At 27.6% G+C, this 27,541-nt stretch overlaps 1 protein-coding gene across 2 annotated transcripts in view; it reads left to right on the forward strand.

Annotated features, from left to right (window-relative positions):
• Window positions 1-27,541, forward strand: part of LOC127284327 (elongation of very long chain fatty acids protein AAEL008004) — a 272,157-nt gene that overhangs the window by 133,650 nt on the left and 110,966 nt on the right. Inside the window, exon 1 of one of the 2 annotated variants that reach the window (XM_051309724.1) lies at window positions 22,396-22,900. The exons of the other annotated variant lie outside the window; for it this stretch is intronic. The gene's annotated coding sequence lies outside the window, so the exon portion shown is untranslated. Of the gene's footprint in view, window positions 1-22,395; window positions 22,901-27,541 lie in introns of those variants that run through there. 2 annotated transcript variants of the gene reach the window in all.

Genomic DNA, 27,541 nt, shown 5'->3' on the forward strand with positions numbered 1-27,541 from the left:
AGGTTTTTGAGGGAAATGCATGTCGAAAACTTTTAAATGAAGCCGATAAACTTTTGGATTCAGATGTTTCTGCTCATGTTTCACCTCTCCGGGTGCTTCCTTTCATTTCAGCATTTAAATCTATGAATAAAGTGGTACAAGATTGCTTCTCTACAAATGAAGTTGGTTCTGAATTGGACAAACATATAAACGAGTTAAACAAAAATTTTAAAAGTACGGGGGTTTCAGAAACCTTAAAAATGCATGTACTTTTAAAACATTTGAAACATTGCCTTCACTTTTTAGACAAAAGAGGATTGGGTTTATGGTCAGAACAGGCTGGCGAATCGATTCACAGAGAGTTCCTAAAATTTTGGGAAAGATATAAAGTAAATGATGTTACAGACCCCAGCTATTCAACACAATTGAAGAAAGCAGTAATTGAGTTCTCTTCACGGCACATTTAAAAAACGATTTGAGATTTCGAAATTCATTGCGGCAATAAAGATCTAAATTTAAAAAATAATTAACATAAAAAACAAAAATAATTTAAAAGTATAAAAAAAATTTTAAAAAAAGTAAAAAAAAATTTAAAATTAGAAAAAAAATTTTTTAAAAAATTTTAAAAAATTTTAAAATTAGAAAAATAAAATAAAAATCGAACCAGAAAACCACCACGTCCACGTCGTTGGTTCTGGGCAAAGCTAAGAGTGGTAAAACAGAGTATTAAAATTAAAAACCAAAAAATTATACATACTTTGTTAAGTTGTCAAAGCAGGTGAAAATAAAAAAAACTAATTTCCTGATTTCTCGAAAATACAAGCAGCTAAGATTTTAAGTCAAGCAGTTTTTAGACCTTCAATCGAGTCCTAGTAAAGCTGTGTTTTCAGTTTTTGACGTCATTTTAGTTAAAACTAAACATGCTTGAAGATTGCAGTGCTGAGTCAAGAGATGAAGAGAAGTTTTTTTCGTGCATCGGTAATTAAAATGAACAATATAATTTACACTACCGTCCGAAATTGTGCGAACTCTGCTTTTTCAACAACTATAAAACTGTTCAAATCTTCAAAAATATTAAAACTAAAATTTTTTCCTCTTTATTTTATTAAAGCTAATAAAATTCTGAAAGAAATGACACCTTGACAAAGAGAATATGTTAATTTTTCAATTAGATATCTAAGAAAAACCCAATTTTCAATGTTTTTACTATTTTTTTTATTTCTCTGGCAAAAATTAATATTTTTAAACGTTCTTAGGCTCATTGAAATCGTATTTTGTTATGCAATTCAAATTATATAAAACAATTCATGTACACATTCTTCCCTAGCGTATGCAAACCGTGAAAGTTGGCTCATAAAATGTCAAAAAATTTAAATTTAATTCTACAATAAAATATAATGTTTAAAAATCAAGTAAATATATCATTCTAAACTTCTCTGATTTATGTAAGTAAATTTAAGATTTATACATTTTACTGATCATTTTTTGTCATATAAATATTAATCACAATTTTTTGACATTTTATGAGCCAACTTTCAGGGTTTGCATACGCTAGCGAAGAATGTGTACATGAATTGTTTTATATAATTTGAATTGCATAACAAAATACGATTTCAATGAGCCTAAGAACGTTTAAAAATATTAATTTTTGCCAGAGAAATAAAAAAAATTGTAAAAACATTGAAAATTGGGTTTTTCTTAGATATCTAATTGAAAAATTAACATATTCTCTTTGTCAAGGTGTCATTTCTTTCAGAATTTTATTAGCTTTAATAAAATAAAGAGGAAAAAATTTTAGATTTAATATTTTTGAAGATTTGAACAGTTTTATAGTTGTTGAAAAAGCAGAGTTCGCACAATTTCGGACGGTAGTGTAATTAAAAAAATTTGTTGTTCACTAGTTTACTAATAGTATTTCCTACTTTATAGGACGAAACGCTACAGGCTTGGAGAGACGCAATCCCTGGGAGAAGTAAACTCGAAAAGAAACACGTTGTTTGCGATTTGCACTTTTCAGAAGACGAAGTGATAAAAAATTATAAATCAGACGTAGGAAAAGGAAAATTAAGAATTTCAATTATACGACCATCGTTGAAAAAAGGAGCAATTCCCTCAATTTTTCCAACATGTCCAAAAAAAGAAATAAAAGTTCTTAATATTTAGTATCAGCCTTCTAAAGGAAAGTGGATTCAAACTTCTGGATGTTTTTTGAGCAAGGGAAGTGCGACGGGAACTGTCCTTCACAAAATAATTGTTGAAGCAATTATTTTAACTGAAAATGCAGGGTTGTTTGTAGATGCGGTTACGACGGATGGAGCGAGCTCGAACCGAAACATGTGAAAGCAGTTTGGATTAACTGAGCAAAATGCTAGTGTGGAACATATTTGCAATCCACGTCGAAAGCTCTGGTTCATTTCGGATTTTCCGCACCTAATTAAATTAATTAAAAAAATATTAATTATTATTTTAAGTATTCTTACATTTCTCTTTTGAGCAATTTGATGGCATCTGATCACAAGAATTTTTGATGATTGGAGCAATTTTATTGAAACCTTGTGAATACAAAAAAAAATTTTAAATTCATTTTTTGAAAAAACTACCTCTTCGATTTAAAAAATTTTTTTTTCTACTTATTGTCTATTATGAATAACTTCTCTAATTTTCATAATACACGGAGAGAAAAAAAAAGTTCTAACTACTTTCCTTCAAGTCGTCATTCTGATCATATGAAGTCAAGTAGTTACAACCGGGGAGCCAGGCCGTTTTGACTTGGCTCTTTCATTGCTACTACTGTGTTCTCAGGCAATACCGACCAAGCGATTGGCCTATTGCTTTGACTTGCCGCTTGGCGTTTGCTTCTACCGGTCTTCACACATGTGTAAAGCAAAGTAGAAGCAAACGCCAAGCGGCAAGTCAAAGCAATAGGCCAATCGCTTGGTCGGTATTGCCTGAGAACACAGTAGTAGCAATGAAAGAGCCAAGTCAAAACGGCCTGGCTCCCCGGTTGTAACTACTTGACTTCATATGATCAGAATGACGACTTGAAGGAAAGTAGTTAGAACTTTTTTTTTCTCTCCGTGTAGGACAGCAAGAACTTTGCGAGAAAAAAATTAAAACGTCCCGTGCTGCGCGACGGGACGCGCGCATCTTAGTTTTCACGTATATTATATAGTATGGAAACTTGCAAATATCTCGAAAAGTACGAATTTTCGTACAAAATGTTCAAGACAAAAGTTGTTCCTAACAAAAAGATCTACATCTTTGAAACCAAAAAATTGGGCCCGGGGCCCAATGTTGGGCCATACAATGATAAAAGTGGTTTTCATAAATGAGACTACTAATTTTCAGTATCAAATTCGTAATCCCTATAAAATTCTGTGTTCAAACATGTTGTATAAGTGCCCAAAATATTAGTCCCAATGTTTGGGATTGGGTCCAACATTTTTTGACAAACATTGTATGGCCCAACGTTGGGCCCCTGGCCCAATTTTTTGGTTTCAAAGATGTAGATCTTTTTGTTAGGAACAACTTTTGTCTTGACCATTTTTTACGAAAATTCGTACTGTTCGAGATATTTGCAAGTTTCCATTGGCGATTCAAACAGCTACACTAGCGCCACAGTTGAACTAATTTAGGCGTGACTCGCTCTAAAGCAGTCTCTGTTTTGACAGTTTATTTCAAATTATTTAATTATTCTGATATTTTTATTGCGTTTGTAAAATTATTTTTAAGCGTTAAATAAAAAAAAATAATTTAAAACACATGGAGTGCTACAGAGCGAGTCACGCCTAAATTAGTTCAACTGTGGCGCTAGTGTAGCTGTTTGAATCGCCAATACTATATAATGGACGTGAAAACTAAGATGCGCGCGTCCCGTCGCGCCGCACGGGACATTTTAATTTTTTTCTCGCAAACTTCTTGCTGTCCCATTATGAAAATTAGAGAAGTTATTCTTAACATCATAGGCAACAAGTAGAAAAAAAATTTTTAAATCGAAGAGTTAGTTTTTTCAAAAAAGAAATTCAAAAATTTTTTTTGCATTTTTTCCGGTTATTTTCGTATCAAGGGCGCAAAATAGGGCCAAAATAGGCTTCGCCTCGGGCGCTTTGAAACCCCTCGGTTTCCTAAATCTCGCCTGCGCCACAATAACCTATTTTGCGCCCTTGATACGAACGTAATTTTTTTTTCATGAACTATTTTTTTCTTAAAATAGGATCTTTTTGTGAGAAATTTGAAAAAAATTGATCTCATTTGGATAACAAAAAAAAAAGTTACATGTTTTTTTTTAAAAAAATGACATAAATTTTTAATTAGATATCTCAAAAAATTTTGAAAATTTTGAAAAATTGTTTGTGGGCTTTCATTCTGTACAAATAAATGAACTTATTCACAAGGTTTCAATAAAATTGCTCCAATCATCAAAAATTCTTGTGATCAGATCCCATAAAATTGCTCAACAAAGAAGATTACTAAGTATAATATGAAGTTGGTTGGTTGAAAGATTGAAGGTTGTGAAAACATTAGATTGAAAAAAGTATAAGTTTTGAAAACAATAGGTTGGGAGAAGCATACGTTGGGAAAAGTGGACTATAGGAAAAAGAAAGATTATGAATTTTAACCTATTGGGAAAAACGGATTGACAAATGTCTCCACAAATGAGGATGATGCCTCCTTCACTTCGTCAATTATTTGTTAGAATTTTAATTCATTTTCGGCCTAAAAATTCTCATAAGCTATGGGATCAATTTAAGCAACAATTGTCAGGAGACTTTATAAAAGTTGATTGTGTTGACGCAGAAGAAAAGCTTACAGAAAAAGGTGGTTCATTTCATGACCATTTAGCGTCCTTATCATTTTATAGATGTTGGTAAAATGTAAGCTTTATATACATCATTCGATTTGTTTTGATGCCAGGAATACAACTCTCACAAAATTTATACAAAATTTTTATGAATAAAGATTTTAAGTAAAATATAGACATTATATGGGTTAATTAAATTATGAGGCAGTCTCTGAAAAAAACCACTTAAATATTTTTTTTGGCAATGATATATGTTTTAGTATATGTAAAAACTAAAGTAATCATAAAAAAAGCAGCTCAGCGCAACGCTCTCAATCTGAAAAAATGCTATCGTGTATAGAATTTGAGTACCCAAAAATACCACTAGATATCCTTCTTCTTCTATTGACATATTTTAGGCAAGCAAAGCATTTGCTCAGATTGAGAGCGTTGCGCTGAGTTGGTTTTTAATTTTTAACTCATACAAATATAACTGTCGCAAAATTCCCTTTGAAGGGGGGGGGGGGTAAAAAGGTAATGAAATAAGTAACATTTTGAGGTAGTTTTGAAAAAAACGAAAAGGGCATAAGGAGTTAATAAATTAAAAACAATAATTTTTTTAAATTTTTTCTACGAAATATTTTTTTTTAATTTTTTGGTACACAGTTTAAAAGTTTAGAAAATTCTACAGAAAAAAATTTTTGGGTGTTTTGAAATTCATTCACTTATTTTCAAGTTATAGCGGTTTATCAATTATTTTTCAAAAAAGTTTGACCCCTGCCGGCAACCTCGCATTACACGGACCTGAAATCATGTTTTTTATTTTAGTTTTTACATATATTAAAACATAAGGGAAGAGTGCCGGTTGTGGGCACCACTACGTAATTTTTGACAGCAAATAGATATTGCTGATCTGAATATGGTCAAACTTGTATCTTGATAGTACACTGTTTTTGTATAAATAACGAAGCGATACGCGCATTTTTTTAGAAACAGTGAGCCACAGTGAGCATAATGAAAAAAAGGTGAATGCAATTTTTTTTGTTCACTGTTTACATTATATTTTGTGGTTTAATTTTAAATTTGACCAAAAAATCAAAACTACATAAATTGTTGGTCTTCTTAAAAAAAAGTTGTATGTTCCTGTTGTGGACATCCTCATGTAACCGGTTGTGGGCACCATTGTTTTTTTCAATTAATGCGTATATTTAAATAATCTTTTAACACCGAAGAAAAATTAATAGTAGGTATAAACTAATGAAATACCATACTAGGTGTTTTCAAAATCGCTGATTATAAATTATATGTCAAATTGACAATTTGACAGTTGACAGCTGTATATGCAACAGTCGAAGTTTATAAAAAATAATTATGTTTAACAAAATTGACGTTATATGGGTTTTCGGGGTCGCTCATTACGATTATGATGTCAAATTGACAGTTGGCAGCTGTCAACTAAACTGTCAACTTTTCTAAAAATTAATTATTTTTAACAAAAATGGCAATAACGGGTTTTTTTGGGTCGCTGATTACGAATATGATGTCAAATTGACAATTATTTGTCATTATATTTGGAATCAACAACCCTGAGAAACCCTCGTATACTTGTCAACTGACAAACTGTAAATTTGACATCATCTTCGTAATCAGCGTTCCTTAAAACCTTTATAATATCATTTTTGTTAAGAATAATCACTTTTCAGAAAAGTTGATTATACTTTTATATTCTGAAAAAAATAAGTCAAATCCCATTGAAAAATGTTAATTTTGCTTCCTCGTGGAGGAAGCTATGTAGTCCTTTCGTTTATAAAATTTTTAAAAATGGTGAAAACAAATTTTCCTCTATATAGAAACATGTTATATGAGATCCTGATCAATTGTCCGGATGTATGTATGTGTGTGTGGATCGTTTTTGTGAACACGATATCTTTAACAGGTTTTAATGGATTTGGGTAAAATTTGGTAGGCTTATCTAACACATTAATCTCTAAAAAATGACGAGCGGATTTTTAAAAATACCCCAAAAAAAAAATTTTATCGTCTTTTTTCCAAAAATTTTTTTTTAATTGAAAAAAAATTTAAATCGAATAATTTAAGGTAATATATAATATAATCGTCTTCTTTATGTCAAGATGAATCGATTGATATATATAAAGTATAGATTTGATTTAAATTTAAATTTAATGAAAGTTAAAAAATCAAAAATTCTCTTAATTTAAAATATTTTTAACTCGAAATTTTTTAAATCAATCAATTGAATTGGACAAATTCATTGCTTCCTTCACGAGGAAGCGAATTTTTTGCTTCACACAATGAGGAAACATAATGTTTATGAAATAAACATAAAGGACCCCCTCCTTGTTTCTAACTATCTCTTTCGCAATCATGAGATTGGCACTTGGACTTGCACTTGTACTTGGCTTTTGCACATATTCTAGAACCGTCTTAATACTTACTAAAAATTTCGAGTAAGTAAATTAGGGAATGTAACAAATATATTTGTTCCTAAAATAAGTTTATATTGATTCTAATTGCTTGATTGCATCACTTAATTTGACTAAGAAAATAAATTATTTCAATTAATAGAATATAATGTTCTTTCAAGGAAATCACTGTTTTAAAACATAATATTATAGAAACGCACTAAATACAATGAATATTTAGATTAATTAATATTGTCTTCAAACAATTTTAATTTTTAATCGAACTGAAACAAGTATTTAGTTATATTGTTCTACTATTTTTCTTGATCCAAGATTGTGAGTATTAGATTAAGAAAGAAAATGTTTTAAACGAATCCAAACAAGGTGTTCATTTCCTGACCATTTTGCTTCCTCATCAATTATATTCAAGATTAAAAGAAGGATTACAACTAAAATAGCGATCAATTTTATAAATATTGGTAAAATGTAAACTTTATATACATCAATTAATTCGTTTTCATGCCAGGAATAGAATTTTAAAAAGAATTAATTAAAATTTCTATATAAGAAAAAGTTATTTCAAAAAATACGAAAAACGATTTTTTCAAAAAATCAAAAAAATGATTTAATCTATAGATTTCAGTAAAATATGAACTTTATATCTAGGTTAATCGATTCGTTTTAATGTAAGAAATAAGTTTTTTTTACCAAACAAAATTAAATTTAGGGGAGACCGAGGAGGAAAGTAACAAAAATCAGTTTTTTTATGCTAGCATTAAAAATATTTGTCGGATAAATTTGTCCAATATATTAAATGAAAGCTTGGACATTCACCTTTTAAATAAAATTTGAATTAAACATTTATAATAAATTGACAGTTCACAGTATAACTTTTACGCAAGCTCTTCATCTGTTACTTTCCTCCTCACCCCCGAGGAGGAAAGTAACAAGCTCCTAGGAGGAAAGTAACAATATAAAATTATGTAAAATTCTTTAGACTAATGACTATTATTAATTAGAAATATTTTTATTAGGAACACATAAAAGTTTAAGTACACTTTATACTTATTTGGCACATATATGGGACATATTTAGCACATATATCGAACATTTTATGAATTTAGCTCATTTTTTTTCTTAAAGATATTTTATGATTACCTAGATCACAGGTTTTTCTTAAATAAATCTCTGTTATTCGTAAAATTAAATACGATTTGCTTCAATCATTAATTAAAACATGGACAATATCGACAACAGGAGAAAAGTAGCGTGTTACTTTCCTCCTCGGTCGATTTTTTCTTGTATGTCAACAAAAAAGTTAAAACTACACAACTGTTAAATTGTTTGTTTAAGCACAACTTAAAGACAGATAATAAGGCTACAAAATAACGAAAGGCACATTTTGAAAAACAATAAAATTTAAGAAATACGAGAATTTGAAAATTTGAACGAAAACTTACTTTTGACGTTTTTTCTGCACGTCACACCGGAATCAGACCTAACCTTTCCTGTCAGGCTCGGACACACTATGGAGGAGGAAGGGGGAACAGTGCCGACTAAAAATATGTTTGAACCATGTCTATCCGATAATTTGTTTAAAAGTTATAAGCTTTGTTACTTTCCTCCTCTGTTACTTTCCTCCTCGGTCTCCCCTACAATTAAAAAAAAAAAATTTTTTAATTTTGAAAAAATTGTAAAAAAATGTGAATATATTCTGAAATCCTTGTGTCAGATTTTAGGTATTTATGACTGCAAAAAGCATACAAAATTTCAGGACAATCTGTCAAAAAGTTTCTGAGATAATTTTTACATAATATTTTGTGACATACACACACACAAACATAAATCTGGACATTTACTCAGAACTTCAAATATATTTATTCTAAATAAGAATGAGTCCGTATAACCTTCTTTTAACAAAATGGAAATCGTCACGAATGCAAAGCTTCCTCATGAGAAAGCAAAAATGATTTGATTCAAGAAACAAAAAGACTCCCCTATTGAATTGAAAATCCCTGTACAAGATCTTGTACAAGAAAATGTACATGTTCAGCAGCTGAACTTGTACCTGTTCTGGTGAGAACATGTATAAGATCTTGTACAATTTCGGCACCAGAATTTAGAACAAGTTCTTGTACGAGAACTTGTACAGGATCTTGCACAAGATTTTGTACAAGTAAATATATTTAATATTTGTATACAAGAAAATGTACATGTTCTTGTACAGGTTCATTTATGTCTTAGTTTAGTAAAAATTAAAAACTTTAAAGGCTGCGCAGTAGTTTTTTTAGGACTTTACAGCTGCGCAATAATTTCTAGCATGCATACGTAAAAGTTTTTAATGACTCTAAATTATAAAAATCTTAAATTTAAAAAAAAAATTTTTAAGTGAACTTGTACAAGAACATGTACATTTTCTTGTATTTTTTTAATACTTTAAAATGTAATTTTTTAAATATATTTACTTGTACAAGATCTTGTACAAGTTCTCCTACAAGAAGAATTCTGGTGCCGAAATTGTACAAGATCTTGTACATGTTGTCACCAGAACAGGTACAAGTTCAGCTGCTGAACATGCACATTTTCTTGTACAAGATCTTGTACACGGATTTTCAATAGGAATCCACGTTCATTTTTTGACATGAGAAAATAATATTCTTGATTCAATTTATTTTGGGACTTGGCATAAGTAAAACAATTTGTTTGAAATAGTAACATAATTAATTGTACAAAACCCATATTTTCTTATTTCAAGAATTTTTCCCGATACTCAAAATTACTTGGAACAAGAAAATATAATTTTTCGAATAAGAAAATATCGACATGGTTCAAGTAAAGTATCTCATGTAAATGCTTGATTCAATTAACCTTTTTTCAGTGTATAAGCTATTTTATAATCAAAAACAGTTGTCTTATAGTCAATGTGAATATATTATAAAGTGTATGATCTACATTATATTTGTTATAATCCATTTTTCTCCGTGTAACGTTTTTAATTGAAAAGTGAAACAAATAATAAATAAATATATAATATATTGAGGAGCTGGAAATTATAACTCGCTCTCCGCTCGGATGGACTCCGTAGAGCCAGTCAAACATTCGAAAAAGTGATGAAAATTGAAATTCAAAATTTTGAATTTTGAAAAGTACTACATTATAGGAAATTAAAAGGCGCATCTTTTTTTCCTTTGAAATTTTTTTATAAAACGAATATTTTAGTTTCTAGAGACCAAAAACTGAGAAATTTAAATTGTTAAATTTAATTAAGTTTTAAAACATAAATCATCGTATCTCCGACAATTATTAATGAATTTGATTCAAATTTGAGATGTACACGTAATAGGGTCTACTAAAGGCGACAAAATAATAAAAAATTAAAAAATCATTAATTGTTTAAATTTTTTTTAATAAAAATTGTGACCAGTTGATAATAATGTTTTCCTACTTTCATCGACAAACAGTCTGCGGGGAACTTTGTAGTTCAGAAAACTTCCAGTGAGACATTTGTTTATCACTATATAAGGAAGTTTTCTGTAAAATATTAAACCAATTCATTGAAAACTTAAAAAATTATTCAAGTTTTAAGAAAGCGCGGTCCTAACGCTACTCGTACAGACAGCTGTTCCGTGCATGAAATATAATTAGATTTTCACATTTAAGTATAAATTTCTTTATTATTATTATCATTGCCTATTCAGAATTAAAGTTTGTTGACAATTAATACTACAATGTTTAATTCTGTAATTACCATGTTATTTTATTGAACAATATAATTTACAAATTTTTTGTCATTTTGAATAAATGGAAAATTATATGTATTTTAAAAATGATGCTAATAATAAATTTTTTTGTTATTATTTATTAACAAACAGTTCAACAGTTTCTAAAGTTTATAAAACTGAACAATCCTAAAACCAAAAATTTTATTGTATATAATTAAAATTGAATTAAAAAAAATTTATTTTACAGAACGTTAATTTGCCATTTATTCAAAATGACAAAAAATTTGTAAATTATATTTGTTCAATAAAATAACATGGTAATTACAGAATTGAACATTGTAGTATTAATTGTCAACAAACTTTAATTCTGAATAGGCAATAATAATAATAAAGAAATTTATACTTAAATGCGAAAATCTAATTATATTTCATGCACGGAACAGCTGTCTGTACGAGTAGCGTTAGGACCGCGCTTTCTTAAAACTTGAATAATTTTTTAAGTTTTCAATGAATTGGTTTAATATTTTACAGAAAACTTCCTTATATAGTGATAAACAAATGTCTCACTGGAAGTTTTCTGAACTACAAAGTTCCCCGCAGACTTTTTGTCGATGAAAGTAGGAAAACATTATTATCAACTGGTCACAATTTTTATTAAAAAAAATTTAAACAATTAATGATTTTTTAATTTTTCATTATTTTGTCGCCTTTAGTACACAGAAAATTAAAAGGCATTAAAATAAGCTGCAACGCTTCTTATTTTAATCCAATTTTGTTTATTTTAATACCAAAATGGATTAAAATAAGCAAAATTGGATTAAAATAAGAAGCGTTGAAGCATTTATTTTAATGCCTTTAAATTTTCTGTGTAGACCCTATTACGTGTACATCTCAAATTTGAATCAAATTCATTAATAATTGTCGGAGATACGATGATTTATGTTTTAAAACTTAATTAAATTTAACAATTTAAATTTCTCAGTTTTTGGTCTCTAGAAACTAAAATATTCGTTTTATAAAAAAATTTCAAAGGAAAAAAAGATGCGCCTTTTAATTTCCTATAATGTAGTACTTTTCAAAATTCAAAATTTTGAATTTCAATTTTCATCACTTTTTCGAATGTTTGACTGGCTCTACGGAGTCCATCCGAGCGGAGAGCGAGTTATAATTTCCAGCTCCTCATATGTAATAATAAAACATATAAAGTATAAATAAATTTTATAAGGAATAAATGTTTAGTTTTTTTGAGAACGAAGGTACTTTTTGTACTTTTCGCCTTTCTCATTTTTTAATTATTAATTATAACAAATTATATTTTATATAAATTTATAAAATGTCAACAAAAATTGGTATTGAGAAAACTAAGACGACATATTAAAGTAATATAAACATTTTAATTTAGACAATGCTTAAATAGAAACCCGCGAATTAATAAAATATTATGAAAAAGTGTAAACAATATCCTTGGGATATTCTCAAGATATATCCTAGGGATATCTTGAGGACATCTTATGCATGTCCTTTGGATGTCCTTTAGATATTTTTGGATATCTATATAAGATATCCTTAAAATATCAAACGTTAAGCTTTCCATTTTTCTATTTTTTAGGAGTGAAATATGCGTTCTTGCACCCTGTTTGGCTCCGACAATTCCCTGATCGGTATAAAACCAGACTATTCTTATCAGTAGGTCAAAGTAGCAAACAGGATTTAATTAGGTATATTACAACAAGGGTTTAATTCTTACATTATAGGTTTTACTTTTTGGACAGCTGATATCTGCAACAGTGATGGTTGGTACTTTGAACCATCTTTAATTATCACTTATTAAAATTTGATTGATTCTTATTCTATTAATGAAACTAATATTGAGAGTGAATATTTAGAAAACAGCAATATAGTTTATTTCTAACGAATCATCTCCGGTGAACAGTTACGAAAAATAAAGTTGTATGCAGCAGAAGGAATCTCTGCAACGTAATCTTACTTTGCACAAGTGCGGAGGAAATTGTGACGCAAGGTATCAAACTGTACGACGCGATTTCTAGCCGCTGTTGCACACATATAATCGATGGAAACGGCTGTCAAGATAAAAAAATTAAAAACTATCGTTTGTCTTATCTCGTCTCGACGTTAATGTACTTCTCGAATTCGATTCATTAGTTCATTCTCCAGACATGACCCGTTTTCTTTATTTCTTTAGTGATATTTAATTCCTTTTAATATGAAAAATGAATGAACCATTTCGTGCACCTCTTAAAACAATTTTCTATAATTGTTGCTATCAGATCGTTTTCTTAGAAATTGAAGTTTGCTTAATCTTTTACCAAGACCAAGATTTTCTTACTTTACTCAAAAACTTTCGTCATCGATTATTACTCAGTAAAACGATTTTCTTAAATGCAGTCACATACTCTTATAGAATTTAAGATGTAATATAAGTAAGTACACGCCAACTGACAGTCATCAATGAGTTGGGAACCGTAATAGCTGAAAGGAAGTTATTTTGGTTCGTCAAATCTGTACTACAGAACTATGTCTGTAAAGTCACATAAGATGAAAATTGAACTGAGTTTAAGTTTAGTGGTTAATTTAAGGCTATATTGAAAGAAAGGTTTTATATATTTTAAGAAAAGTGTTTTACTGTGTACGATTTATACTCTTTATTAGTATATTATAAATAAATTATATTATTATACTCGAATTTTTTATTTTTTGTCTTGAAGTTCAAAAATTTAGCGGGCACTTTTTCGTGATTTTATAACTACCTATTAATTTGATTATCTATAAAATTAAATATTATATATATAAATTATGTTTATTTAATTTATACAAAATAAATTACTAACTATACAAACAGGATTAGACTATAACTAAATTAGTACTTCTTTTTACTACTTTCCAGTCAACTACGCAGCGATAGTTGAATTTCTTGGCTTTATTTTTTCAGTGTAGAAAATGTTGCGTTGGGTTTCAATTAATATTTACTTCATTGAAACGAACTTAATTTAATTCATGAAAAAGGTTAATCTTATTTTGCTTCCTCTTGAGAAAGCTTTTTTATTATTATTAGATTTTTTATTTTTTAAAAGAATTTTATATGGACTCATTCTCATCTAGAATTAATATATTTGAAGTTCTGAGCAAATGTCTAGATGTATGGGTGTGTGTATGTGCGTGTATGTCATAAAATATTGTGTACAAATTATCTCAGAAACGTTTTAACGGATTGTCCTGAAATTTTGTATGCTTAATGCATTCATTAATACCTAAAATCTGACACAAGGATTTTCGAATATATTCACAACATTTTTTTTTAAAATTTTTTCAAAAATAATTTTTTTATTGTAAATTTAATTTTGTTTGGTAAAAAATCTTATTTCTTGCATTAAAACGAATCGATTAACCTATATAAAGCTCATATTTTAGTGAAATCTGTAGATTAAATCATTTTTTTGATTTTTTGAAAAAATCGTTTTTCGTATTTTTTGAAATAACTTTTTCTTATATAGAAATTTTAATTAATTCTTTTTAAAATTCTATTCCTGACATGAAAACGAATTAATTGATGTATATAGTTTACACCAATATTTATAAAATTGATCGCTATTTTAGTTGTAACCCTTCTTTTAATCTTGAATATAAGTGTATCATGATAAGGAAGCTAAATTGTCATGAAATGAACACCTTGTTTATGTAGATTTAATTAGTTAAGTATACTTTTGTCTACTCATTGAACAATTAAACGAACATATGTTTTATAATTTCAATTTTATTGAAATTAAATAATTTTTTTTATATATTTAGCACAAATATTTATTTCAAACAAATAAAATAAAACATGATATTTACAGAGCGCATTAATCGCATGTCATCAAAATTCTTGTATTAAATTTCATAAGCGATGGAATAGTTTCTTTTTTGAGCAAACGCTACTCTTTACTCTCACGTGGGACGATTTTAGTCTGCATACAATGTAAGAAGTAAAAATACTTAGAAGCGATCGAAGTACAAATTTGATTATTAATGTAAGCACTTTTATTCGTTGAAAAATGTTTATTGCATTAAAACGCAATTACACAGTTTTGCTGACGCACAACCAGTCCACCTATTTTAAAAGAGGTTTCTATCTGCAATCGAAACTTTTCCATTCTTTCTCCGATTGATTAATGAACGAACTTTCTGACATGCAAAATCATTTTTTTTTTTAAATTTTGTAATAAGAAGTGGAAATGTGATGAATAAGAATGAGTTTAAATTCAATTCCTTACCAATAAACAATTTTTGAGTTTAAGAGACATTCATTAGTTCTTTTAATGAATTTTTTTAAAATTATTAACTGTACCGAAAAGAGAATTTTCTTTTTGTCAAAAAACAATTATTTTAATAATTATAATATTTGTTTACAAACTTTAAGTAAAACCAATTTTGCATTTAAAAAAAGGTGACAATATATAATAAAATATAATGAATGTCAAGGTTATGCGTCTTGCCCGAGGTCTTGCCTCTGTTCAGAACTCAGGAGGCAAGATCGCTTTCATTCTGTAATCGTGAGGAAAGCGGAAAGTTGTTCTGAAGGTAGAAACAATGGACAGTATTCTCGAGTCGTGTTTAGATGTGGCGTTGTTTGTTGCATAAGAGGTCAATGGCAAATTTCTTCATTTGAAATCATGACTTGCACTCTTGTAAAAAAAAAGAAATATTTCTAAACGAACTTTACCTGCGTCCTAACAATTTTTTTAATAAACACAAATATTTCTTACGTTTTATTACCTTTTATAAAAGTTTTATTAAAATCTAACAAAATATATTGTAACATTTATAAATAATCACTTTTCATTGAAATTTTTTTATTATGAAAGAAAAATATATTTTAAATATTAGACAAAATTTGAAAAAATATCTTTACTCTTAATGGTGCCAGGGGCCGCATTTCTTTCGACCCTGATCTAGTTTCTATGACGTACCAACTTGGGAGAAAGTACATATGAGAGAATTAGAGAATACGAGGAATTCCCGTCGAGACAGGGAAATGATTGTAAATTCCTAACGGTCAATATGCTAATTTTTTTTATTTTATTATAATATTCATGAAAAATTAATTTCAAATATATATATGAAAACAGAAAAACTACATACTTACTTGAGCAATTGATTCAATGAGCAATAACCATTTACACACTGAAACCGCATATTCTTTTGCTTACACTACGAAAATATTTAAAGTTCACACAGACTTTATTTAGGACAATTGACAAGTTTGGTTAGTATTTGGCTGTGAAATCCCAAGCAAAAATTTACAACCGGCGCAGTGTGGCGCCATAGTACTAGCAATTACTGGCAAAGTCCTGACCGCCAATATTGAACCAATACTGGCATATGTTTGGGATAATAACGTTTATTAGTACTGGTAATTAGTAATGACTTAGTATTGGCGTTCAGTACTGATTCAATACTGGAATTTAGCAGTAATTCTGTATTTTGCAAGTACGGGCAAAATTATAGTAACCAGTAATAAGCCAGCACTGGTAGATATTCAAAATTCAGGGTTCTTTTTGCTTTTTACATTAATTGAGCAGCTCGATCGAACAACCGACTCTTCGCTCGAACCGCACGCGATCATAGCATTAACTATTAATAATAATAAATTATTGTAATAACTTTTAAATTGTTATTTTTTATATTAACATTTTACTCTTTATTTTATTATTAAAATAATTTCTGCAAATATTATAAAATATATATTTATTTGTATTCGTTTAAATTACCGAAATTGAATGAAATTATTGGTTAAAATAGAGTTTATTTGATTCAAATATATTTTTTCAGTGTAAGAAAAATAATTTGAGAACTTCATTAATTATGTATTTCTTTTATTAAAAAGTTTTAATATTAAATTTTAATTTCATAATTCCGTTAACGAACGCATTGCAGTAATCAAAAAGAAGTATTAAAATAATTTAAAAAAAATATGTATGTAAATTTAATTTCTACCCAACAAAAATACACAATTTTCACGTCTATGTAGTTGGCGTCGACGCTTAACGTCGAAAATTATTTTTCACGGGACCAAAAATAACAAATCATTTTTAAAATAGTTTTGGATTCACATAATACCTTAAAGAGTATTTCTTAAGGCATTACATACTTGGACTGAAAATCTTTAAAAACAAGGAGGGGGTCGGAGTTTATTTCTTAAACATTTTGCTTCCTCATTGTGTGAAGCAAAAAATTTGCTTCCCCGTGGAGGAAACTATGAATTTCTCTAATTCAATTAATTGATTTAAAACATTTTGATTTAAAAACTCCCAGTCGAAAATCGTAAGTTTCCCTGAAGGGTTCACATGGCCTTCAGGTAACTGTTATGAAGGTTTTAAAAGCTTCATGGCAACTATTTATACATTAGACCTAAAATTCTGTGATATTTGCTTTCTGACTTCTTAACCGGAAGCTTTTTCTACAGCTTGTTGAATATCTGTGGACAGCTTCTAGCAAAAGGTCTACCAGTTTGCTTGGTGAATGCTTTCCTAATGCCTGGTTTAATGTGTAAGAAAGCAATTCTATTTGCTTTTCACAAGTTGCAAATTAATATGTAATTTAATTACCTTTTTTACACTTTCTGAAAACTAGAATAATTTCATTAAATTAAACTATATCGAAAAATCATAAAAATTCTATAGTAATTTGTAAATCCGTTTTATACAATTAATAATTATTCTTTATATATTATATAAAAATTATTTTTCAAAGAAAACGTTTATTTTTAAACACTTAAATTATATACGAAAAAAATTATATATAACTTGAGCAAAATTTGGGGTTAGGAATACGAACACGGTGAAAACTTTTTATATTGAATAATGAATACAATTTCTTAAAAAAAAGACAAAATATTTAATATTTAAAAAAAAAGATTATTATTTTTATACTTGATATTTATTAATATTTTTTATAAATAATATATTCTTTATTCTTTTAGAATTTCATAATTTATGAAAATGAATTTAACAGCGTATTTTTATTTACAAATTTTGGTTGACAACAATATTTTTACGAGATAAATAAAGATGGAAAGAAAGGTTAAATTTAATTTTTGATCATTGTCATTTTTCCGCTGTTTCCTGAAACATCCATGACGCTTCATTTAATTTTCGCCACCTGAACGCTTTCTTTTTACATATGCAAAATCCTGCAACTCTTTGATAACTCTGTCAAAGCTACTTGAATGCTTTGTTTAAAACGTACAAAATTTGTTATTTTCAAGCTTTCCGTGGAAGCGAAAAATCGGCCATAACAGGCTTCCTGAAAGTTTTCTATAGCTAGTTATCTACTGTCTCACAATTCTCTAATGGTTATCTCAATACTTCAAAACAACTTTTTGTTCAGCTTAACATAGCGTAGGATTTTCGACTGGGCTGATTTAAATTCATTAAATTTTTTGAAAAATTAAGAAAATTGTAATTCATTTTGGGTGTAACATATACATTATATATACGAATCGATTCGTTTCAATGCAAGGAATTCAATTATTTTATGTATTTACTTGAACTTAAAAAAACACAAATTTTTTTAGCTAAAATATGAATTTTTGATTTTTTAATTTTTATTAATTCTTAAAATTTATATCAAAACTGTATTTTATATACCAATCGATTCGTTTTAATGCAGGGAATAAAATTATTTCATATATAAACTTGAATTTTAATAAACACAACATTTTTTAGCTAAAATGTGAATTTTTTATTTTTTAACTTTCATTAATTCTTTAAATTTCAATCAAATCTATACTTTATATATACTAATTGATTCGTCTTGACGTAGAGAAGACGATTATATTATATATTACCTTAAATTTTTCTATTTATTTTTAGTATAATTTAAATTACACAACTAGTTGAGATAACTAAATAATTTCTAGCAGTCAACCAAAATTTGGTTGTGACAACAAAATTTTCTCAGTTATCGAAACCAAATGTTGTCGAAATAAAAAAAACACAAGTGTCTTAAGATCGTTAAAATACCACAAATGTAAAAGCAAAAAACTACTTTGTTATCTTAGAAAGGAGTTAAAAACAATTTTTTTATACTTAAATAATAATTGGAAAATTTGTTGATAATAAATGGATATTTCTGGTCAATGTTTATTGTCTAAATTTACATAGCATAATGAATTTCTCTCGTTCACCTTCTGACATTTGTAATGTTCAATTTCAAAACATTGTATCGCGCAATAACTCTCACTAGAAATTAAAATTTTAATATTACCTATCAATGTTTCCTGTTTAAATAATGCTAATTAAAAAATATGTTCAAGATAATTCTTTCCAAAATTTTAGTACAAAATTATTCTTATTTAATGTTACATGAGAAACAATAACTACTTAAACTAACGGTCAGTATAAGTTTTATTCATACGATCAAACTTATTAAATAATAATTACTAATTTACTGTCAACATTTAGTTATATTTATCATTTTCATTTAATTATTATTATTCTTATTGAAGAATAATTATTTTTCATGCAATTTTGAATAAGAATTATCTTTTGTATTTCAATTTGCATTATATAAACGGGAGTAGTCGAAATCCTAATTTTTGATTTTCACTTTTGAAACACATAAGTTTGATTCTTGACACCATTCACTAATCAATGTAATGGCGTATACAAAACCAATGTTGAATATTTCATATTTCCTTGGAAAAAAACAAGCCAAATGCTTGCGTCAATGCTTGAAATTAAAAAGAGTGCAAATTCATTTATGATTGAATTTAATTGATGAATGCTTGATTGAACCTGTAAATGAAGACGTTAATTTCTTCATATAGTTTTATAAAATATTATATAGTTTTTTCAATGAAATTTTTAACATGTTCCAAAATTAATACAAATATAGTTTTATAAATTGGCATTAACAGTATTAATACATTTATTATGTTTCCTCATGCGTAACGTAATTAGTGTATATTTTGCAACAGATTTTATTTCAGTTTGCTAAGTCGAAGGACTTTGATTAATGTATAAAGACTAAATATTTATTTATCATTTTTATCAAAGTAACGTAACTATTATTGCCAAATTTTCCCAAAGCGTATCTCGAATAGCAAATTATAATACACTTGATTGCCAAATTGAGTTTCACATTTGCAATTGTAGTTTCATTTAGATTACAAATACTTATCTTTCTAATAATGTTGAAATGTTTTATTAGAACTTTAATTTACTATCTGTAATGATAATTAGTTTATAAAAACACATGAAAAAATATGAGTTATTTCAGGTAAAGTGATCAAGGTGAAAAAATTTTTTTTTTTAAACTTGTATAACTTGTAGTTACAGGATGATAATTCATCGTAAAAAATCGTCCTTTTCACCTAAAAAAGTCAAATTTATTTTGAGGGATTCTACAGCTAAAATCCTTTGTTGGCAATAGTTCACTGATTGGACTCAAATTTTTTTAGTGGTTTTAACCTCTAATAATACTCAGCCGCAACCAAAATTGTATTATGTTGTATAGAACACTCACAATCGTTAATTTAGCGAAAAATGACTTTTTTTAAAATGGAGATAAAAAAATCCATTTGTGCTCTAAAAAACGTTAATTTTGTACCAAAAAAGATATTTGAAAGGTACTAATCGATGGGAAATGTTCCAAAGATTCTATTGCCGTTGGAATATATTCGCTATTTTTTAACGCTTGCGCAGTAGATTCAAAAACTGTAAATCTTTTGAAAAAATGTATGTTTGTTGTTCTTGTGAAAATGCCCTTTATTATATCTAATTAACAAACTTACTATTGAATTAAATTATTCTATCTTTAATTTTATTGTTTAAAATTACTGCGAAAAGTTTAGCAAATAGTGAAAACTACAATATAAAAAAATATTAATTATAAGTTGTGTGGATCTCGTAAGGGGCAAGTAGGGAAGTGGGATTGTCTATGTTAAAGGATAGGAGTTTTCTCCTTCTACCAACCTTGAAAAAAAAATCTTGTTATAAATTCCTTATTCAAGTAAAAAATTACATTTAATGTAATTATATTACACTATATGTGAAAACAATTACTTATAGTATTCATAAATTTTAAATTATTAGATTATTATTCATTTTTTTGTTACTCAGTGTTACCACAATACCCGCAGATCGTGTGCAAACTGCTGACAAAATTTATGATTTTGATATTATTAAGAATTTATTACCAAGATTGACTCCACTTTAAAATGTAATACTTTTTACAATAATGTAATTTTTTTTATATTCTTTTACTAACAATTCATCTGATTTTAATTGTCCCTCTCATAAGAACCCGTATAAATGGAATGCTAATTTTAACTTTATTTTTTTATTTTAACTTTAAATAAAACATAATATAACCTGCTTAAGCCAAGCTCCTAATTAGACTGCATATAAGTAGAAGGATAAGGTTTTGATCAGACACAGGTTCATTTTCAGTAGAGAAAGTAAATGGAGACAATTGGAGAGCAAGTTAACAAAACCTAATAAGTACGTTTTCAAAATTTGTTTGCAAACATGATTTTTATTCATAATACATTATATTATTCATAAAACTCGTGTTTAAAAAAATTGTTTTTAATGGAATTATCAGGTTTTGGTAAATTGCTTCTCAATTCTTTATTAAAATTGATATGAAACAGATCTTGATCAAAATCTATTAGTAAATCCGATTTTGACATTTTTTTTTATTTCTTTTTTTATAGGTACATTATTTATTTTTTTCTTTATTTTTAATTACTTCGGCTTTATTTAATTTTTATTCTTTATTTTAAAAAAAACTATAAACATAAGGAAAAAAGAAAAAACTGTGTACCTAATAATAGAATTATAACTAAAATATAATAATAAAAAAAACATATATATATTTATTATATATATATATATATATTTAATTTATTTCATAGTGAACGAGAAAAGCCCTTTCGTATATTAAAGTATTCTTAAAAGTTACACATTACGATAAAAATTAATAAATTGAAATTAATAATGCTTGCTAGATACAGGTATTTACGAGTGTAATATAATTCTTTGCAATAATAAGATGATTATATTCTACATAATAAAAATAAGAAATTACGTAAATTTGACTAAAGTTTTTCTTTTTCTCCTATTTCCTTAAAATCGTAACAAAATATTTTCTCTTTGACAAATCCAAAAAGAAGAAATGAATTTGAGGATATTTTGTGTAATATAAGGAAATATAAGTACGCTTTTATTTTTTGACACACCTTAATGGAGCATTATTAAAATTCTTGGAGAATTTGATAAGAGTATACACAAGAAAGTATCAGTGAAAAAAAGAGTGTTATATAACATTTCTGTGTATGACGTAACCCTGACCGGTGTCGACGACAGGAGAAATAAACATGGGGAGGGAAGCTGGACCCGTTCCTGTTGACGGACCCTAGAATCGGAGGTCCCCCACCGTGAAATATTTTCCACCGAAGCCCCACTTCTTGCTCTTGCTGGAAAAAGGCACGAGCCTATGGCGGGCCCAGTTCTGCGAAGAACGTCGAGACGCGCGAAATAGCAATTCGTTCATCGATTACATAGACTGCCATTTACATTTTTCATCCCCCCATCCCCTAAAAAATAAGTGTTCTTCCCTTGAATAAAAATCAAAATATTGCATCTATCAAGACAATACGTTTTGTTTTCATTTCTAAAAGGAAGTTGACGCAGAAAAACTCCCGGAAGAGTCACGGTACCAGCGCACGACTTTTACGCAAGGTTCCGGATTTCCACCTTTCTTTCTTGAGAGCGCGTGTGCTGAGGATAGTGACACGCAAGGACGTTTTCAATATCTATATATGAGATAGAAACGAAGGGAACTTAACAAGAGAAGCCAGATAACTAAAAGGGAGGGCGGGAGGGAAACTTAGAGTTTTGGCGCTTTCCAGTTTCTGCTAAACGAGGAATGTGGATCTAAGGGCAATCTTTGCTGAAAAACATTCTATCAAGGTGGTACGCGTTTTTTCACATGTAAGTAAACAATTTCCGGTTTTTAGTGAATGCGCTTTCCATACCACTATAGAAGAGGCAGTTAATCGCAGGGAAATATGTACTTTAAATTTTTATTTGCTAATGCTCGGAGAAATATATTTAACTTTTTCAATTTCTTAACAAGAAATGATATTTTACGTTGACAGAAAAATAGTTTTACTAAAATATTTTTAGACTTCTTGTCGACTAAACTAATTGTTTTGTTGTCAAGACATTATCTAATCTTTTGTTATTACTCCAAACAATATATTTGTTGTTGTTGTTGTGTAAACATTGTTTTCTCTTATGGTTCAGATAAATATTTTTTTACATTTGTTTAAACAAGTCACACGGAGAGAAATAGATGGTACAGGTTATTATCTATATATAGTACCTATACGCAGGTACTATCTATGTAGTATCAGGCACCATATTTGATCTTACATATACGGACAGCTATCTAGATTCTATCAGTTACAATCCAGATTGTACGGAGTAACATCTTGATTGTAGTGGGTAACATAACCATATTTTTTGTAACATCTTCGATCGTACCGGATAACATCTACTTTTAACAATTAAGATCTTTCTTTTTATTGTTCAAACTAATGCGATTGAATATAATCAGTTTTCTGCACTTATTATTTACTTCTGTCAGGTGTAAACATTCTTTTCGTTATCAAAAAAAAATTGTCAAAACAATTTATTTTTTGTATCTAATTAAATATGTAATTTTAATCAATAACCAGAAATATGACATTGATAACGACCGTTCTTGAGTAATCAAAAATAACTATTTATCATGGATTTTAAATGCTGAAAGATAACCTCATATTTTGTGAAATTATTTTCAACTTCTCGTCCTTAAAATCGTTTTTCTCAAAACCACATTTTTTAGGGCTATAGCCGATCAGACACAGTCAACCACCTAAGTACTTATTTGAATTTAGGTTACCTAACCCCTTCGCTCAAATGTCAAGACGTTGACCACCTGATGTTTATAATCGGGTAATTAATTAATAATGAAAATATAATAAAATAATAACAATTTTTAATTATTGAATTAACTTATCATGTATTAAATACTACTTCAGACGAAATGAATGAAAAAAAATTTAGAAAGGAATTACATTTTATTCAATCAATATATAATGAAGTCACATTTATATGAGAGTAATAAAAACGGAGAATTTCTACGGCTCCGTTTTCGTAAGAAGTCGCGTAAATTTTGCAATCTTTGCTGATTCTAACTCATGGCCTAACTACTATACACATATAAACACCTGTAAATAAGAAATTTCGCTCGGATTCCTGTATGTACATGCAAGAGACCCAATGCGATTGAGATTTATTCTACTTGACTATATTTAAATTGCTCGAATCTACGTAATTATTATGTTGTTATTATTATTGACCGACGAATACCATTCGTTCTTTACCCTGATTTTCAGTAATTACTCGTATCCGGTGAAGTTTAATGGCAACAACGAAAAAAATAACATCTAAATAATCACTTTCATGCTTCATCAAAACATATGACAGAACTATCATTTTCTTTCTATTAATATACCTTATTATTCTATAGAAAACTTTGTATCACTTTCTGTTTTGTACTTTATCATTGTCTTCTTTAAATTATTATTATTATTATTATTATTATTATTATTATTATTATTATTATTATTATTATTAATTATATCTGTGTATTAATTACATTGAAAATTAATTATAACTTTCTTACTAAAAAGTTAATGTCATAACAATTTTTTTAGCAGAAATATTTTTCTTTAAAATTTTATTATTTTTAATAAAAACTAGCTTTAATACCGGTCTTTGACTGGTTTAAGTATTTATTATTGTAGTTAAAGTTTGTAGATTTAATTTATGTAAAATTTCTACTGAAACTACTTTTTTATTCTATTATTACTTACATTTTTTTTTTATTCTTATATTCAAAGATATTATATGACTTTCAAAAATATATATATACCATTAGCAGTATTAAATTTTGGAAATTTTATAAAAAACTAGGAAAGAAATATACGAAAAATATACTTGAAATATACAAAAATTCTAAATTTAACTTTATAAAATGAAAATCGCAAAAATAAAATACAATTTAATCTTTTTTGCTTCCTCGTGGAGGAAGCTATGTAGTCCTTTCGTTTATAAAATTTTTAAAAATGGTGAAAACAAATTTTCCTCTATATAGAAACATGTTATATGAGATCCTGATCAATTGTCCGGATGTATGTATGTGTGTGTGTATGTGTGTGTGTGGATCGTTTTTGTGAACACGATATCTTTAACAGGTTTTAATGGATTTGGGTAAAATTTGGTAGGCTTATTTAATCATATTAAACATTAATCTCTCAAAAATGACGAGAGGATTTTTAAAAATACCCAAAAAAAAAAATTTTATCGTCTTTTTTCCAAAATTTTTTTTTTAATTGAAAAAATTGTTAAATCGAAAAATTTAAGGTAATATATAATATAATCGTCTTCTTTATGTCAAGATGAATCGATTGATATATATAAAGTATAGATTTGATTGAAATTTAAAGAATTAATGAAAGTTAAAAAATCAAAAATTCTCATTTTAGCTAAAAAATGATGTGTTTGATTAAATTCAAGTTTATATATGAAATAATTTTATTCCTTGCATTGAAACAAATCAATTAGTATATAGAAAGTATACATTTGAATAAAATTAAAAAAATTAATGAAATTTAAGAAATAAAAAATTTACGTCTTAGCTAAAAAATTGTGTTTTTATTTAAATTCAAGTTTAAACATAAAATAATTGTATTCCTTGCATTGAAACGAATCGACTGGTATGTTTAAAGTATACATTTGCGTTAAATTAAAACAATTAATGAAAGTTAAAAAATAAAAAATTTACATTTTAACAAAGAAATTTTGTGTTTATTTAAATTCATGTTCAAATATAAAATAATTGTATTCCTTTTTTTAAACTTTCATTAACTCTTTCAATTTAAATAATAATAATAATAATTTAAATATATATCATACATACCAATCGATTTATTATAATGCAAGGAATGCAATAATTTTATGTTTAAACTTGAATTTAAACAAACACAATTTTTTTATGTATATTAATTTCAGTGTTACTGCTTCCTCCATGAGGAAGCAAATTTTTTGCATCATATAATGAGGAAGCAAAATGTTCATGAAATGAACATAAAGGACACCCTACTTGTTTATTTTTATTATCTTTTTTTTGTTTATTAATTTTTATTTATTTAAAAAACTTCTTTACAAAAACATAAATTATGAATTTCTTCAATATTGAAAGTTAGACCTTATAAATTGAAAATTCAACTTAGAATTCATTTCAAAATATTTTAGAGAATTTTTGAAAATTATTTGAAACAAAAAAATGAAAAGAATACTGTTTTCCAAATATAATTATAATAGTATACTAAGAAACAAAGGTCTAAAGGCAGTCAACGTAAACAATTGGCTACTTTTGAACTTATGTTACTTACGAAATTTTTTTTTCCAAAGGCACAAACATGGCGCTTTTAGATACCGGACGTCCGGGTGAAAAAGCCATTCATTTGTTCTTCCGTTTGTCCATGTTTGTGCCTAAAGGATAAAAAATTATTTAAATCTATTGAATTAAAATTTTCAAAAATTTTAACTTTAAACTTCTAAAAATTGGTCCTACCTTGGCAGCCCCTGTTTATATATTCTAGACTGGTCCTAACTTGGACTTAGCTAGAACATCTATGTTCAGTGTTAGAAAATTTTTTATGAAAAAAATTGATTGAATTAATTTAGGATTTGTAAAATATTCTCAGATAATACTTATTTAATTAATTGATAATTATTTATATGGTTTTAATTATTTATTAATTTTCAATAAATATTTGAAGACATTTTTCCATAGTTATATTTGTTATAATTTATTTAATTGTTATATATATATATATATATTGCAAAAAAATATATTTCAAAAATATTTTGTTGAATTTTTATTTGTTTAAACAATTTATTGCTCATAATTTATAACTTTTTTAAATACGCATAGTCAATAGCACAATTTTATAAATTTGTTACCTTCTCTTACAAGTAACACTACCCAAGTGCCAATCGCCGATTGACTTGAGTCTTTGCGCATTTTTTAGAGGAGCTAAAAATATTTGATACGTACATTTTTATATCGGCAATGAAGATGTTGTAAGGGTTGAAAACAGGGGTTGAAAAGTCATATTTTGAGTGGCAAAATATACATATCATGATCATTAAAGAAAGTTTAATTAAAATCATTATTTCATTATTTAAAAAATGTTTGACACTTCTTTCTTGATTTCCTAAAAGATACTGCTCGGTAGAAATTACCGTTATAAACCTTTTTGAATGGGGTGAGTAAAACCTTTAACCCTTTAATAACCAAATATACAAAATTTTTGCATGATTTCACAACCAATTTTTCAAAGTGATTTGAATCGCTTGAAACTTGTTACTCGGGGGTTTTCGGGGTCGCTGATTACGAATTCGATGTCAGTTTCTCAAAATTCAAAATGGCGGATCTAATATGGCGGAAGACATTTTGAAAATCAACTGCAATTTGATTGAAACTTGTTACTCGGGGGTTTTCGGGGTTGCTGATTA

This window comes from Leptopilina boulardi, unplaced genomic scaffold (assembly GCF_019393585.1).
Source record: "Leptopilina boulardi isolate dan_hultmark-lab unplaced genomic scaffold, ZJU_Lbou_2.1 LbouV2_324, whole genome shotgun sequence".
Classification (NCBI taxonomy): Eukaryota; Metazoa; Arthropoda; class Insecta; order Hymenoptera; family Figitidae; genus Leptopilina; species Leptopilina boulardi.